Source organism: Montipora foliosa, chromosome 4, assembly GCF_036669935.1.
Source record: "Montipora foliosa isolate CH-2021 chromosome 4, ASM3666993v2, whole genome shotgun sequence".
In the NCBI taxonomy this organism is placed as follows: domain Eukaryota; kingdom Metazoa; phylum Cnidaria; class Anthozoa; order Scleractinia; family Acroporidae; genus Montipora; species Montipora foliosa.
This window is the reverse complement of record NC_090872.1, coordinates 16,064,633-16,077,948: the sequence shown is the minus strand read 5'-3', so window position 1 is coordinate 16,077,948 and position 13,316 is coordinate 16,064,633. Positions and strand designations below refer to the sequence as shown.

Sequence of the window (13,316 nt, the reverse complement as noted above, 5' to 3'; positions counted from 1 at the left end):
ATTGCATCCGAATCATGTGGCTGTGCGAGCAAGGTCTTCGAGGATCCGTTGTTGTGAACTAGAAACAGATCCTTAAAAATTTAAAGAGTATAAAGTGGGAATCCCGAATAAATATTAAGCAGTTACCAGTGTTTTTTTGCATTCTCAGTAATTGAAACTGTCAGATGGGGGCCCTTTAAAATGTGGGGGTATTTGAGTCATTTCGAGCCTGGATATATAAATTACAAAATACATGTAGTTTCTGTTTCGTCTGCTCATAGTAAACAGACAGTTATTGTGATAGCAATTAAATGACGAATTACTCTTCCTTTATTTACAGAAATTGCCAGCAGTATAATCATGGGGTGGACAAACCAGACGTTTGTCTGCCTCTCTGAGGACATTAAATGGGGATAGATACAGCCTGATCAGCAGAAAGTGATCTTTCAGGTCATAATGTCCGAATTAGAGCCGCATATTCTTGTCACCTAGGAAATCCGATGAAGCATGTAGAACGTTGCCCAGAAAAACATCTGAAAAGTGAATATCCCGGCATGGTTCTGTTGTTAAGTTTGACAATCGATCTTGCATATCAGCGTGACTAGTGGTAGTATTTGGCTTCAAACCGCAATTGACACCACAAATAAGTCTAAAGAAAACAGTAACTGAGCAAAAGCATGAGGCAACGGTCACTCACACAGCTACAATGCAAAGATTCGTCTTCAAAGAGGAAGTAGTCTGGGACCTTTTGTTTGAGCTCGTTTAAAGGTACACCAACTAAACTTCACACCCTTTAAAAATCGCTAACCTGATGCCTGGGAAGATAAAACAAAAGATCCAAAACAGGCTGCCTGGAGGTGAAACAAACACACTTTCATTATCATGTGAGTGCGTTTGTGGTAAATCATGCTACGAAGAAATAAAATGGTTATTAAATCCACTTTTTTTAACTGTGATCCGCGCTCAAGAAGACCTCGGTATTTTTTGAGTTGCTACACTCACAACCAAACGGACGTCGAAGTCGTAGCACCTAAATAAATTATTCGACGTGAATAAAGCAGTGATGCCAACCAATTACGTGCTCAGCGTCAGCTGAACACCTCCACTTAGTAATGATTTATTAAAAATAATTTAAATGTGTTATAGTCCAGGTGTGGCTGACTGCCGGAGGTTTTTGAGGGAGGGAGGGAACTTCTATAAAACGATCATTCGTTCTTCCTTAAAATACTTTTTCCTGAATTGAAAATTTGAAACATGAGAAAGATTTTTGGTCTTAAGAGGACGATCAACTTGAATTGTTTTTTTTTCTCACATGGACCGTCAACGTCAGCGTGTCAGAGGAAAAACATGTTAGCATTGGCCTTTTAAGAACAAAGAAGTCTTACTTGGCACCGAAAATTGAAAAAAAAGGCGCTGCAATAAGTAAACATCTTTTCCCTCCATAACGTGCAAAAGAACTTGGAATAAGAATCATGTACATTAACCTGCGAACGCAGGGCGTATTTACGGCACAGGTGGCCTAAGCTCTGTGTTGTGTTTCGAAATTAGAGAGCTTCCATGGCAAGTTTTAGGTCGATACAAATCAAGTAGGCTTAGTAAAAGAAATAAACACTTAGCTTATGTTGTACTTACTTGTGTCTGTTTGTCTTTTGGTGGATAGTTTTTTTGGTAATTTGGTGCCATTCTGTCCTCTATTTCGAGAAAAATATCCTCAACCGAAGATTCTATCTCTAAAAGACGAGAGGAGGTAGGAAACGCTCACCAGTCGATCGGTCAAGCGAACCGAGAAATCAATCCGCTTCAAACTCGGCCAGCGACTTATTCGAAGATTCTGTCGAACATCTGTTCAAGAAAATAGTCTCGATATCCACTCTACGAAGGAAAAATGGCCACAAAATTTCAATTCCGCCTTCTGTCATCATTCTCGTGACGATCAGCTGTGAACCCAAACGATCAATTGGTGACAAGTCTCTCTTTATAGTACAAATCTTTCCCTCTACCACTCCCCGGACTTGACAAAATTCCTTGAATGAAAGCTCACACTCCTCAAGTCCGCGGAGGGGTGGAGAGAAAGATTTGTACTATAAAGGGAGCGGTGACTTGTCACCAGCTCACGTTTGGGCGCTCGGCTGATCGTCACAAAGATGCTGACACTAGGCGAAATTGAAATTTTGTGGCAATTTTTCCTTCGCAGAGTGGATATCGAGATTATTTTCTTGAATAGATGTTCGATAGAAATCTTCGAACATATCGCTGGCCGAGTTTGAGGCGGATTGAAGGATTTTGGCTACATTTTTTGGCTCGATTTCTTGGTTCGCTTGGCCAATCGACTGGTGATCAGCGTTTTCTACCTTCTCTCTTTTAGAGATAGGTCTTCGGTTGAGGATATCTCTCGAAATAGCATAGACAGAATGGCATCAAATTACCTTATTTCACCTTATTTCATTTATTAAGCCTCCTGATTTGTATCGACTAAAACTCGCCATACTAGCCCTCTAAATTCAAAATACAACACAGAGTTTGGGCCACCTGTGATTTCCAGCGGTCGTCTACTTAATGCAACAATCAATTCCAGCGGTGCCCATCCCCCCCTCCCCGGGCAACCGCGGGGAATTTGCTCAAGTTGTCAGTCCCGGGGGTGGGGCATTCGCAATTTTATCACGGCCCGGGGGCTGGGCATTAGCCTACCCAGGGGCGATCCCCGGGCATTTGACACACGTGTTTTCGAATTAACATGAAAGAGTTTATCGGAAAAGACAAGGCCTTCGTTAAAGACTGGCTTGTCCGTCACGGACTCGAAAAACTTGTGGATGTTTTTAAAGGTATGCTTTCTCAATTTTAGGTATTTCTTCATTTATACTTGTAAGCATATGATATATAAAAGCGACGAGGTGAACTTATATCACGAAACAATCACTGACGTGAAGACTGCGTAAACACGACTACTTCGCATTTCGCATTCAAAACTAGCCTAGCAATTTTTAAAATTTTCATGGAGTTAAAATACAGAAGGTTTGCGAGTTCAAATGATATGCGATCTTCAAGACAAATCTTGCGAGCTTAAAATACGATTCATCATCATTTAAAATGTCTTAATTCTTCAGAGCGACAAGGTGAACTATATTTGGTTTATCAAAAAACGATCACCGACGTGAATACGGCTATTTCGATCCCGGGGGCGGGGTATTTGCCCTCTTTCTTCGTCCCCACCCCGGGGCATTTAGACAGCTTATGTGTCCTCACCCCAGGGAATTTGCCCATTAAAAAAAAAATGCTAATGCCCGGGGGTTAGCCGGGAGGGGGGGGAATGGGCACTGCTGGAATTGACTGAATTGACGTTCGTGGGCTAGTTGACCATGAGCTGCGAAAAAGTAATTTAAGAAACCTCAAAACCTCCACCCCCTTCGCCACTGAAAGCGTTCTTGGAGGTCATTCTAGCGTTATTGGTCACTTGTTCAACTTTCCTTTAACGGTTACAAGCAATCCATTCAGCTGCAGCTACGTTTCTGTTGTATATATTCATAGCTCGTTAACCCTACCTACGCAATTCATTTGGCTCCAAATTTGGTGCCTGGATGCACGTTCCTGAGAAAACCATGCACCACTTGCTTAAGTCGGTCTTTAATGTAATTTGCCCACAGTACCTAATGTATTTTTATGGGACGTGACGGCGCCAAGCTAATACTGCTATTAGACGAACCCTCGCCGGGTTCTCTGATAAATATTAAATTTCGTTTGCATAAAAAATTCTCGATTTTCCTCAATGTTGGCCGTTTTTTTGCCGCAAGGTTTATCAGATTCATAAACAAAACCGTTCAGTGAAGATAACCCTAATCAATGGCAAAACAAAAATGGGTAGGTTTCTTGAAAAAGAAAACAGACAAACTTTATTTATAGACGACTTCAGTTTACGATCGTTGTCTAATAATTTTTAAATTAAAAATGTCCTTTGGCAACTTGGCACTGTCAGTGCTAGCCATTGATCTTTTCATGTGTTAATGAAAAAGCATTTACTGAAAGGGAGTTCAAAAAGGACTAATTTAAATAATTATTTTGATCTGTGCTCTTTGAAAGCATACTATCAGCGAAATTTATAAAATATCAGCTGCCATATCTCGCCCGGTATATTTTGCCTCTTTTACTCCAAAAAGGAAACAAAGGTCTTCCATGCTCGATCCTTGTCACAGTAAGGGAAAGATAAATCAGCACCGTTATTAAAACCAAACAACAACCGATTTTTACTGAATTCGTCATGGTACCACATAGCTCTATTTTACGTGACCTTGCCCAAGAGGATATAAGTTTGTATATATGCAAAAACATTTAGTGCTTTAATATGTAGATCGCGTTGTTGTCATGTGAACTACGGCTAGCTTTGGAAAAGTAAGAGGTTTGTATCAAAAAAACCAAATGTCGCCACCAAAGTCATTGGGTCGAGGGGCCTTAGCCGCTATCCAAGATTGCTATTCACTTTTTCAATTATGAAACGTTAATCCATCCCGTGCTTCCAGGGGGCACTGGATTACAAACAAACCTTCTGATCATATTCCTTCAAGCTGTTAATCAGGGTTATGGTTAGGCAAATTAATGTGCAAGCTTGCTAAAGAAACATTTAATTACAAAAGTGAAAAATAATGCGCGGAAGTGATCAGAAACGTTCCTATTCCCTTCCCTATTGACAAACCTACGTGTGAATTGAGCGCAAAGGAATTATCATGGTTAGGAAACGTAAAGGGCGCGAACTATTTTAACATTTATTAAGCAGTGTAAAAATGTTTTAGCTCAAATGAAAATCATAAGACTCGAAGACTCCCCAAATGAAAAAAAAAAGGAAATTGGTAGAAAACTGGTAACTATAAATTTATACACAGATAATATAAAGACGGCATTCACATTTGCGGACGGGATGACAGATTCCCAGCCTTTGGCAAAAATATTATAGAATACTTCTCCAAATTCTTATTGTATTAGACCCGGATTATTACCCCTTTAAAATAGAGGCATCAAGATATTACCCATCCTTTTTAATCTTATTTTCCATTAAAAGATAAGAACTATTTCCCAGTACAATTTCTCTGTTGGAGTGAATGCCATTCTTAGAGATTCATTTAGGTTTAAGAAAGCACCGGTCATTTCACTGTTTTCAGAAGCTTTCGATAAATAAAAATATTCCAAAGGAGAGACTTCTTCTAACAGCTGTTATTGACTTAATCGAACCCATGCAAAGCATGAGTACTCCTTCCTTAAACCGTAAATGGTCTTCCTAAAAGATTCACGGTTTTCTGTAAAAAAAAGCTAGCGTCGGTTGCTGGCGAATCGAATTTTCGTTACTAGGCTCCCATGTAATCAACGAAAAACTTTAAACATTTTTACAACTATCCTATTACTCATTTAAGATATAAGTTCGTCAAATTTATTCACAAAAACAGAAACAGCACTTTTAAGACAAATAAACATTGTACATACCTTTGAAAGCTTTTGCTCTAAAAATGCAAATGGAAAACATGATCCGTGATCGGCAAACTGACGAATTACGTGCGACTTTTTTTCAGAATCAGAAGACGTTCCGAAGCGCTTTGCAAAATGAACGTAAGCAAAAAAATCAAGACTCTAGTTGGGAAATTTCATTAAAATTTGAATGCTATTTGTAATTAATGTTTCCGTCCTATTACAATGACTTTATTGTTTGCGGTCTCGCAGTTTTGTCATGAACAAATATGGGAGGTAAATTATTTCAGAATGAAGGCCAACAATGTCGTGTAAAATAAAGGAAGCTGAGTTTCAAAATTTGAGAATACAATTACAGTTTAGACTTTTTAAAATGCTTTTATAAGGTGTCTCTAAACTTCTTCAGATTTTGTAAGACCAAGATAAGATTTAATTAAAAACCGAACAGTGTCTGGATTGACAGGCAGGGTACTATTGACAATTTGTTCACAAAATGTTCGCTGTTTGATTGGTTCTTTACAAAAGTCACTGAGGATATGATAGAGTAGACTTTATTGTATAAAAAGAACTGAAATGTAACATTGGCAGTTTAATGGGAAACAACATGGCTTAAAAGAATTGATTACTGTTACAACTGAAATGTACTACACTGGACCAATATCTTCTCCAGTAGTTGGATGACGAAGTAAATACAAATCTCAATTCACAATGATTCCAGTTACGTCTTACTAAGACGAAACCTCTTTGAATTAAAAGCAAAATAAGGGAACAAGGACCCAAATTTAAGTGCGTTCACAATTAAGACAGTAGTAGATGATCTGTTCCAGGAAATTTTGGTGGTTTCTTTGAGCCAAAGGGTTAGGGTTAGGCGGGTTAGGGTTGGGGTTTCTTATGCGCCACTGAGGAAGTCAGTTTTAGGGACTCGTAGTGAAATCTGATCAGAATAGCACCTACTGGAAATGTTGTTTTCATTCCCGACCTTCTTTGAGTCGAAATAAAAACGATAATAACTTTCTCAAAGGACAATCTTGTGTGCAAGCCACGATTTTCAGCATATCAATGTGATAAATCCTAAGAACGATTGATTTAGTGTAGGTACTGATTAATTGAAGTTACACAGGAAAAAATGTTTAACTTTATTATATTATTTATCTTCACGGCAAATTAATAGGGAGAAGTAAAAGCAACTGGTAGCAAACAAATGAAGATTTGATTTGATTTCATTTGACTTTTTCTGATTTTTTCTGATTTCAGTTGATTTGTTACCCTAACTCTAAACCCAATCTGCCAATATAAAAATACCATTTTGTTTTCTCTTGGGACTTATAATGGTCCCAACAGAAACTGGAAACAATGCTTATGCAAACCTTTGGAGGGACAAACAAAGAGTATTACGGTATTTTTTTATATTGGATAATTAGTAGAGCTATTATTATAGGATGGGGAAAGAGAATTCGAATAAGAGGGAACAGTTTCAATGATTGTTATGGTGTTTGTGTCATGCTAATGTTGCCGTGGCATCAATATTTAAAAGTACACAAAGCTACCAATATATATTTACTTTTAATATATCAATCATTTAATAGATGAAATTGAAAGAAATGCTTTGTTTGCTTTATTTGACCAAACTTGTGCTTTTTACCTTTACAAATTCAGGAGAAATAAATTCTGCCACTGACCGGATTACTGGACTTTGAGGACGCACATGCACCCGTACCTATAATTTTAATTTCTTGACGCTTTCTTCCCTCTTTGGTTGAGACAGAAAATGATAAAAAGCAAATGTTTTCTTTTTCTGTTGTCTATCCCTGAGTGACTATCTATCTCTATAATATAAGGAGTTGGCGTTAAATCTTTCGTAATACTTGAAGCCAAAACGTTGATGAATAGGCACATCACTACTTGTGTCGTCGTTCAACTCGCATATCATCCCCAATTCTCGGAACTCTCGGCTGGTCGTCGTTTTGTACTCGTAATTAATGGACAAACAATTTATATACATTAGGCATTCACGCGCACAAGTAACCATGTCATAAACAAGTAAACTTTTAATGACATGGCCAACTATGGAGGCATCTGTAGCAAGTTGTACGAATGTTCCCGTCGCTGGGTTTATTTCTGAAATAAGAATTTGCGACAAAGAAATAATAAATTGACGAAACAAATTCAAGAGGGCTGTTACATCAATAAACTTAGACTTTGAAACTATATTAATCAAAAAGATAAACGCTAAAAGGTTAGCACAACGTTTCGACATCGTCGAGATGTCATTGTCAAGTGAAAGAATAAATTATAAGCCGCATATAAGTACAAAAATTGTTGTATAAATTAAATCAAGAAATGGTTCAGTGCGGTTAAGTGACAGTCACGATTGTTCTACTATTCTGATCGAGCTATCTTGAACACCACGAGTGGTGGTAGAACTATTGCTAAGAGATTTTTGGAAATTTTTGATGGTATTTTCTATAAGCTCAGTTGGGTATTGCAGCTTTTGAAACTAGTAGTTTTAATTTCATTGCACTCTTTATTGAACAGATCATTCATTAGTCGAGGAGAGGCTGTGGGCTCTCTGGATCATTGTTACTAACAACGATTTCTTGTATCGGTTGTCTTGATGGCTTTGATAATGTAGAAGGAGTCCTTTATTAGTGGGCTTCCTATGTACGCTGGTCATTATTCGATTTCCTCGTTTCTCCAACAAAATACTAAGAAACGGAAATTTCCCATCCAAGGATAACTCCATAGTAAACTGAATGGACGGATGACATGCGTCTAGTACATGTACGAAGTCTTGTGCTGCGTGTTGATCTCTCATAACGGCCAAGATATGAAATGTATAAGCATAGCATAGCATATTCAACCAATAGCCCTTTTCAAGGTTAGTTTTTCTCATTTGCATTACAATGTAATCTAGAATGTATGTGAGGCAATTTCGGGCTATTTTGTAGTTTTAACCCGAAATTGCCTCGCACCAACGTTAGATTACATTGTAATGCAAATCAGAAAAACTAACCGTGAAAAGGGCTATTAGCTTAACAAGCTTAAAGGGGCAGTGTCACGATATTTTAGTCAAAATTCAAAACACTAAAAGACGTCTTTGCATCAATGAAGACCAATGAAGCTATTCTTTGTTGTTTGCGGCCAAGGATGGAGAGGATGGAAAGGGCATGAAACTTGAAAAAACTGGCCAGTTTTTGCAAGTTTGGAGACAATGTCTTCATAACGTCACCAAAAATTCAATACAAATCAGAGCTCTTTGTGCCATAAAGTACATTTCATATCTTCTCAGTGGGTTGTCAGGAATGCTGAACGTGTGAGCTAAAGTACTGATTTAGGTTTTGACCTAAAAACAACAATTTAAAATTTAGCATGACAGTTCCCTTTTAACAATCACTGGAGAGTTTCCTGAGGAAAAAAAATCGATATGTAAATACCTCTTGGAGCGATGCATAAACGATGGCAATTACTTCCGTTGCATAGTTGTATTTTCCAACTATTGCTTTCTCTCACAGCGCATGTAAGTGTGACGTTGCCGATGGAGAGCCCATTGATAGAAGGTAGTGTTGAATAAGAGCTTGCATTTACGTCACCAATAACCAAACATCGCAAAAAGCTTGACTTCACATTCATCTTCAGAAAGTACAAGAACTGCTCGACCAACTGCATGACATTTTTATTTCCCGCTTTCGCAGGATGTCCTCCATTTTTGAGGCAGTTGACAGTTATCTCATTCCTTGTTGCTAAGCTGTCGTTTGCCATCACCAAGAAACAATTACCGCTTTGACCATTCCATGTGCCCTTACAACCGGGAGCTGGTTGAAAGAGAAAAACGTGTCTGAGTAACAACAATGGAAAGCGGGATTGCTGAGAATACGTTTCCGAGTTAATCGGCAGTGCAATTCGTTTACATTTCTGCTTTTAGGGACTGGCCATTACTCTCTCGCCACTCTCTCTCCATCAGAAACGAAAACGTATTCTCACTGATTGAAAGTTGCGACAGTTAACTTTTACTAATTCGCATTTTATTGCTTCTTTCATTTGGGTACAGTTTATTTCGCCATTAGCACATTTCGCCATCAGTCAACTTCTTCGTTTCTTAAGTGTTGGTTGGTAGCGAATATTATTTGTGACACGATGACTTGTGATCGGTGAGGGTTAGGTCCTTAAGGGTTCTTGCACAAATACCACAATCACTGTTTGCAATTTCTCCTGGGACATGAAGATGTCCCAAGAGAATTAAAAAACTATGCCTATGCAAATGTTTGTGGGGTAAAAGAGGTGTTTTATGAGATTTGTGCTGAGTAGAGAGATCGATAGGCGGCGAGGGCCCGAATGCTGAAGCTTTGGTACGACACAGCTTAAGGCATTGTGCAAATAACGATAACAAATTATCCGTGGACTATGCGAAAGTAGCACTCGTGTTCAGTTTGAAATTTAAAACTTAAATAATTATTACCTACATTATCGCTCTTTACCTTTGTTGTAAATGAAATTAACAAAGTGAATTAACCAGGTAGGAACTCTTATAAAATCCTTACATTTGTCTCCGTAGTCGAAAAATTTGTACACAAAGTAACTTGACCTCTGACCCACTCCTTTAATGCAGGAATCCGATGGTCCGTCACGACTATATGTTTGGCCAGCAGTTTCCCCAGACCAACACTCGCCATAGTATTTTAACCCAAAGTAGCTGATTTCAAGAGAGAAAAAAAGATCTATTCAAATGTATTAAGAATTTGCTGAGTGTCTGTATTTTCTCAGTACGTGTGCTAGTTGTGCAATGCTCACCGGTATTTCACATGCCTCATACGCAGGAGCCCATGACTAGGAGCCTCCCAATGCATTATATCCTTGAGTCAACTTTTGCGCCTATCTTTCGATTTTTTAGAACTAATCTTTCAACAGGAAACTCACATTTACAACAATTTACATCAATTTGCACAATTTGCATACATTGTTTGTGCTACTTTTGTCTTTGTTCCACAATAACTTTATTCTGATTGGCCATTCTAAACAGTGTGTGCAGAGCCGAAGAACTCATGGCGTTCTAAAAATAGAAAGATACGAGCAAAGGTTGACTCATAGGGCTTGTATAGGAGAGGAAAGCTCCTACTCATGCGCTCCTGTCATACGTCACTTCAGCCCTGTCATTACAAATCGATAATTTCGATACTCGATGAAATCGATCGTAATCGATATTTTTCGATAATGATTAATCGATTAATATCGAAAATCGATAAAAATCGATAGCAGAGTTTTTTTGTGATTTTATCGACTTTGGTAATTACAGTTCGATTTCAATCGATTTCCATCGATTTATATCGATTTAATGGCCAGGAACGGGAAAGGTTTTACGGTAAGACAAAACCCTTACTTAAGTCTGAGTTGACCTGTTCTCTCGGCCGAGTAAACCAGTCAAATCTTGTGATTATCGATATTTATCGATTATTTTAGCTAATCGATGAACAATTATCGAATATTATCGAGTAATATCGAGTAATCGATTAGTTTCCGATGATCGATTTCTATCGATTTCTATCGATTTCTAACGCCCTGTGTTATGAAATGTGTTCTTTGCTGATTGCTCTCCTGGAACAACTTAGTCATTAAAGGCAACAATATATTCACAAATCATTCTGCAAAATTCCAAGTGACGGGACACTAACCTGAGTTGGGTATTTAGAAGTGCAGCTAAAAATAGGTTGACCTAGCACTCTAATCAGAACAACCGTATACCATCACTTAGAGCTCGCACGGCTTCGAATCCTGCAAGCTTTATTTACACACAGCGCAATCAGGTTCTTAAGGATACCAGTGAAGTAAGGTTTAGAGAGGCGCAGCAATCACAAATTAGTCCGTTTTACCTGAGGCTTTTTTTATGCGCCAAACTTGCACACTTCTCGATCACAGAAGCTATGTCATTCCAATTCATGTCTGGACGGAAATCTTTAAGAAGCAGTGGCATAGGACGAGGTGAGATACCACGATCTAAAAAACATCCTATTGGTTCATAAACTGGAGTCTCTGAATGATGCAAGGAAAAAAACACAGGTATAGTGTCACTACGATTAGGATAGTACTTATTTGTTTGAGGCGGGAGCAATTGAAGGACTTAGAGCCATTCAAAAGCTTGCATGACCACGGAGCCAGGTGTTGACAACAAGTTAACAGAACGTCTAAAAGCAACGAATGGATGAGAAAGTGAGGTATCCCTGATTAAATAGAGTTTGGCATCAAAGTCTTATCATCTCATGCAGTTTTGACTCTGGAGATACGAAATTGATCTCGTTTAACGTAAATGACATCAGACAGCTTTAACTGTCCACACAATTGGTAATAGAATAACAAGCTGTTTTGGGTAGCCTTGATAAACTTCTCAGTTCTAAATTAAACAAGCATTCACCGAAATGGAAGTATATATCACCCACCGAGGTTTAGACACACTGAGGTAACTGTTTCAGTAATTAAATACTATACAATCTGGATATCTCTAGGACAAAAACTTCTTGGAGTTGAATAGTCTGAATAGTACTTGCTAATCACCAAGTTGACCAAGCAGAACGCGTGAAAAGTATAGGTCATAGGTCATTACGGATATTTTCTTTGTTTAGGTTCCAGACTCACTGAAAGAGTGGCGGGCTCTCTTTTAAGAGCTAATACTTTGTTTACAGCATAGGCTGCATAGTGAATCGAGGAATGATTATGAAACCTTAAAACCTTCAAAAGCAAGAACAATCATGATGTTGTCGCAATCGATGTTGAATTGACCGTGACTCTTGTTTTCGCTTCGCACGGGGTCGCAAATTAGAAAATTTAAAGTTTCAAGCTCGCAAATATAATCGAAAGATTTGATTGGTTGTCTTCTTAAAAAAGGTGTGTTTTGTGCACCGTCTAGGACAAAAAATACAGACATAACATGAAACAAAAATACTTGTCGAGTTCCAAAACCATCTCCATGCATTAACTATGTTTGCAATGACAAGCTATTTGTAGTAATAAGTCAATATGTCAAATTATTTTTAATAATCAAACGTTTTTTATTCCCCTTTTAGTTTTAGGAGCCTACATACTGTATATCATATTTCACCCTAATGGGGGTGGGGTAGGGTTGGGGCTTAGAACAGAACATGTAACAATACATTTTTTGATTAAGGCAAATGACACCCAACTAGAATTATACGAAATTAAGCAATGGCTTTGGCAGTACCGAGTCTGCCTTAATAACGAAGAAGAGCGTGCCATTACAATCGTACAGGAAGCTCATTCCAATTTTGCACCTTTCCCGTTTTCCTCGAAATTGCTCAAGTTTCCATCGTCAGCACTATGACCAATTTAACATTACAACCATTTTAACTTCAGAGAGTGAACCATGTTACCTGTTGTTAAAGAAAACGTTGTAGAAAGAACCAGGATATGTGTCATTAGGGCAAGCACGTTAGAGGCGTTCAAAATCATTACGAATGACACGCATCCGATGCCAGGACGAAGCGATATTTTCAAATCCGAAATGATTGTCCTCTCATTTATCTTTCACAATATTGGTGTCAGTCATTTATTGGGCACGTCGGTAAATAAACATCCAACTACGTACATCCTTTTGACAAAGAACCGTGCTCGTCTGCCCTTTTCGACCAATTTTCGTTTGTATCTCACGTACGGTTTGGGCTACATTAAAGGAGGGATTACATTCGAGTTTACATTAGATTAGTTTTTTCTCGATATATCGCCTTCCTTACATCTCCAAATATTAAAATGTTTCAGTTTTGCTGTCAGCTGGCAGCTGCTCTCTGCATGTCGCTTCCTGACGTCTCATTTTCCTCTTAACCTGTCGTTAAATGTTGATCTCTGAGCGGATGCGATGCTGAATTTTTCCTGGCTTTGCAAGACTG

The 13,316-nt window shown here is 38.3% G+C and overlaps 1 pseudogene; it reads right to left on the bottom strand.

Annotated features, from left to right (window-relative positions):
- Positions 1 to 12,927, bottom strand: part of LOC138001052 (uncharacterized) — a 23,596-nt pseudogene extending 10,669 nt beyond the window's left edge.
- Positions 12,928 to 13,316: the final 389 nt, after the last annotated feature.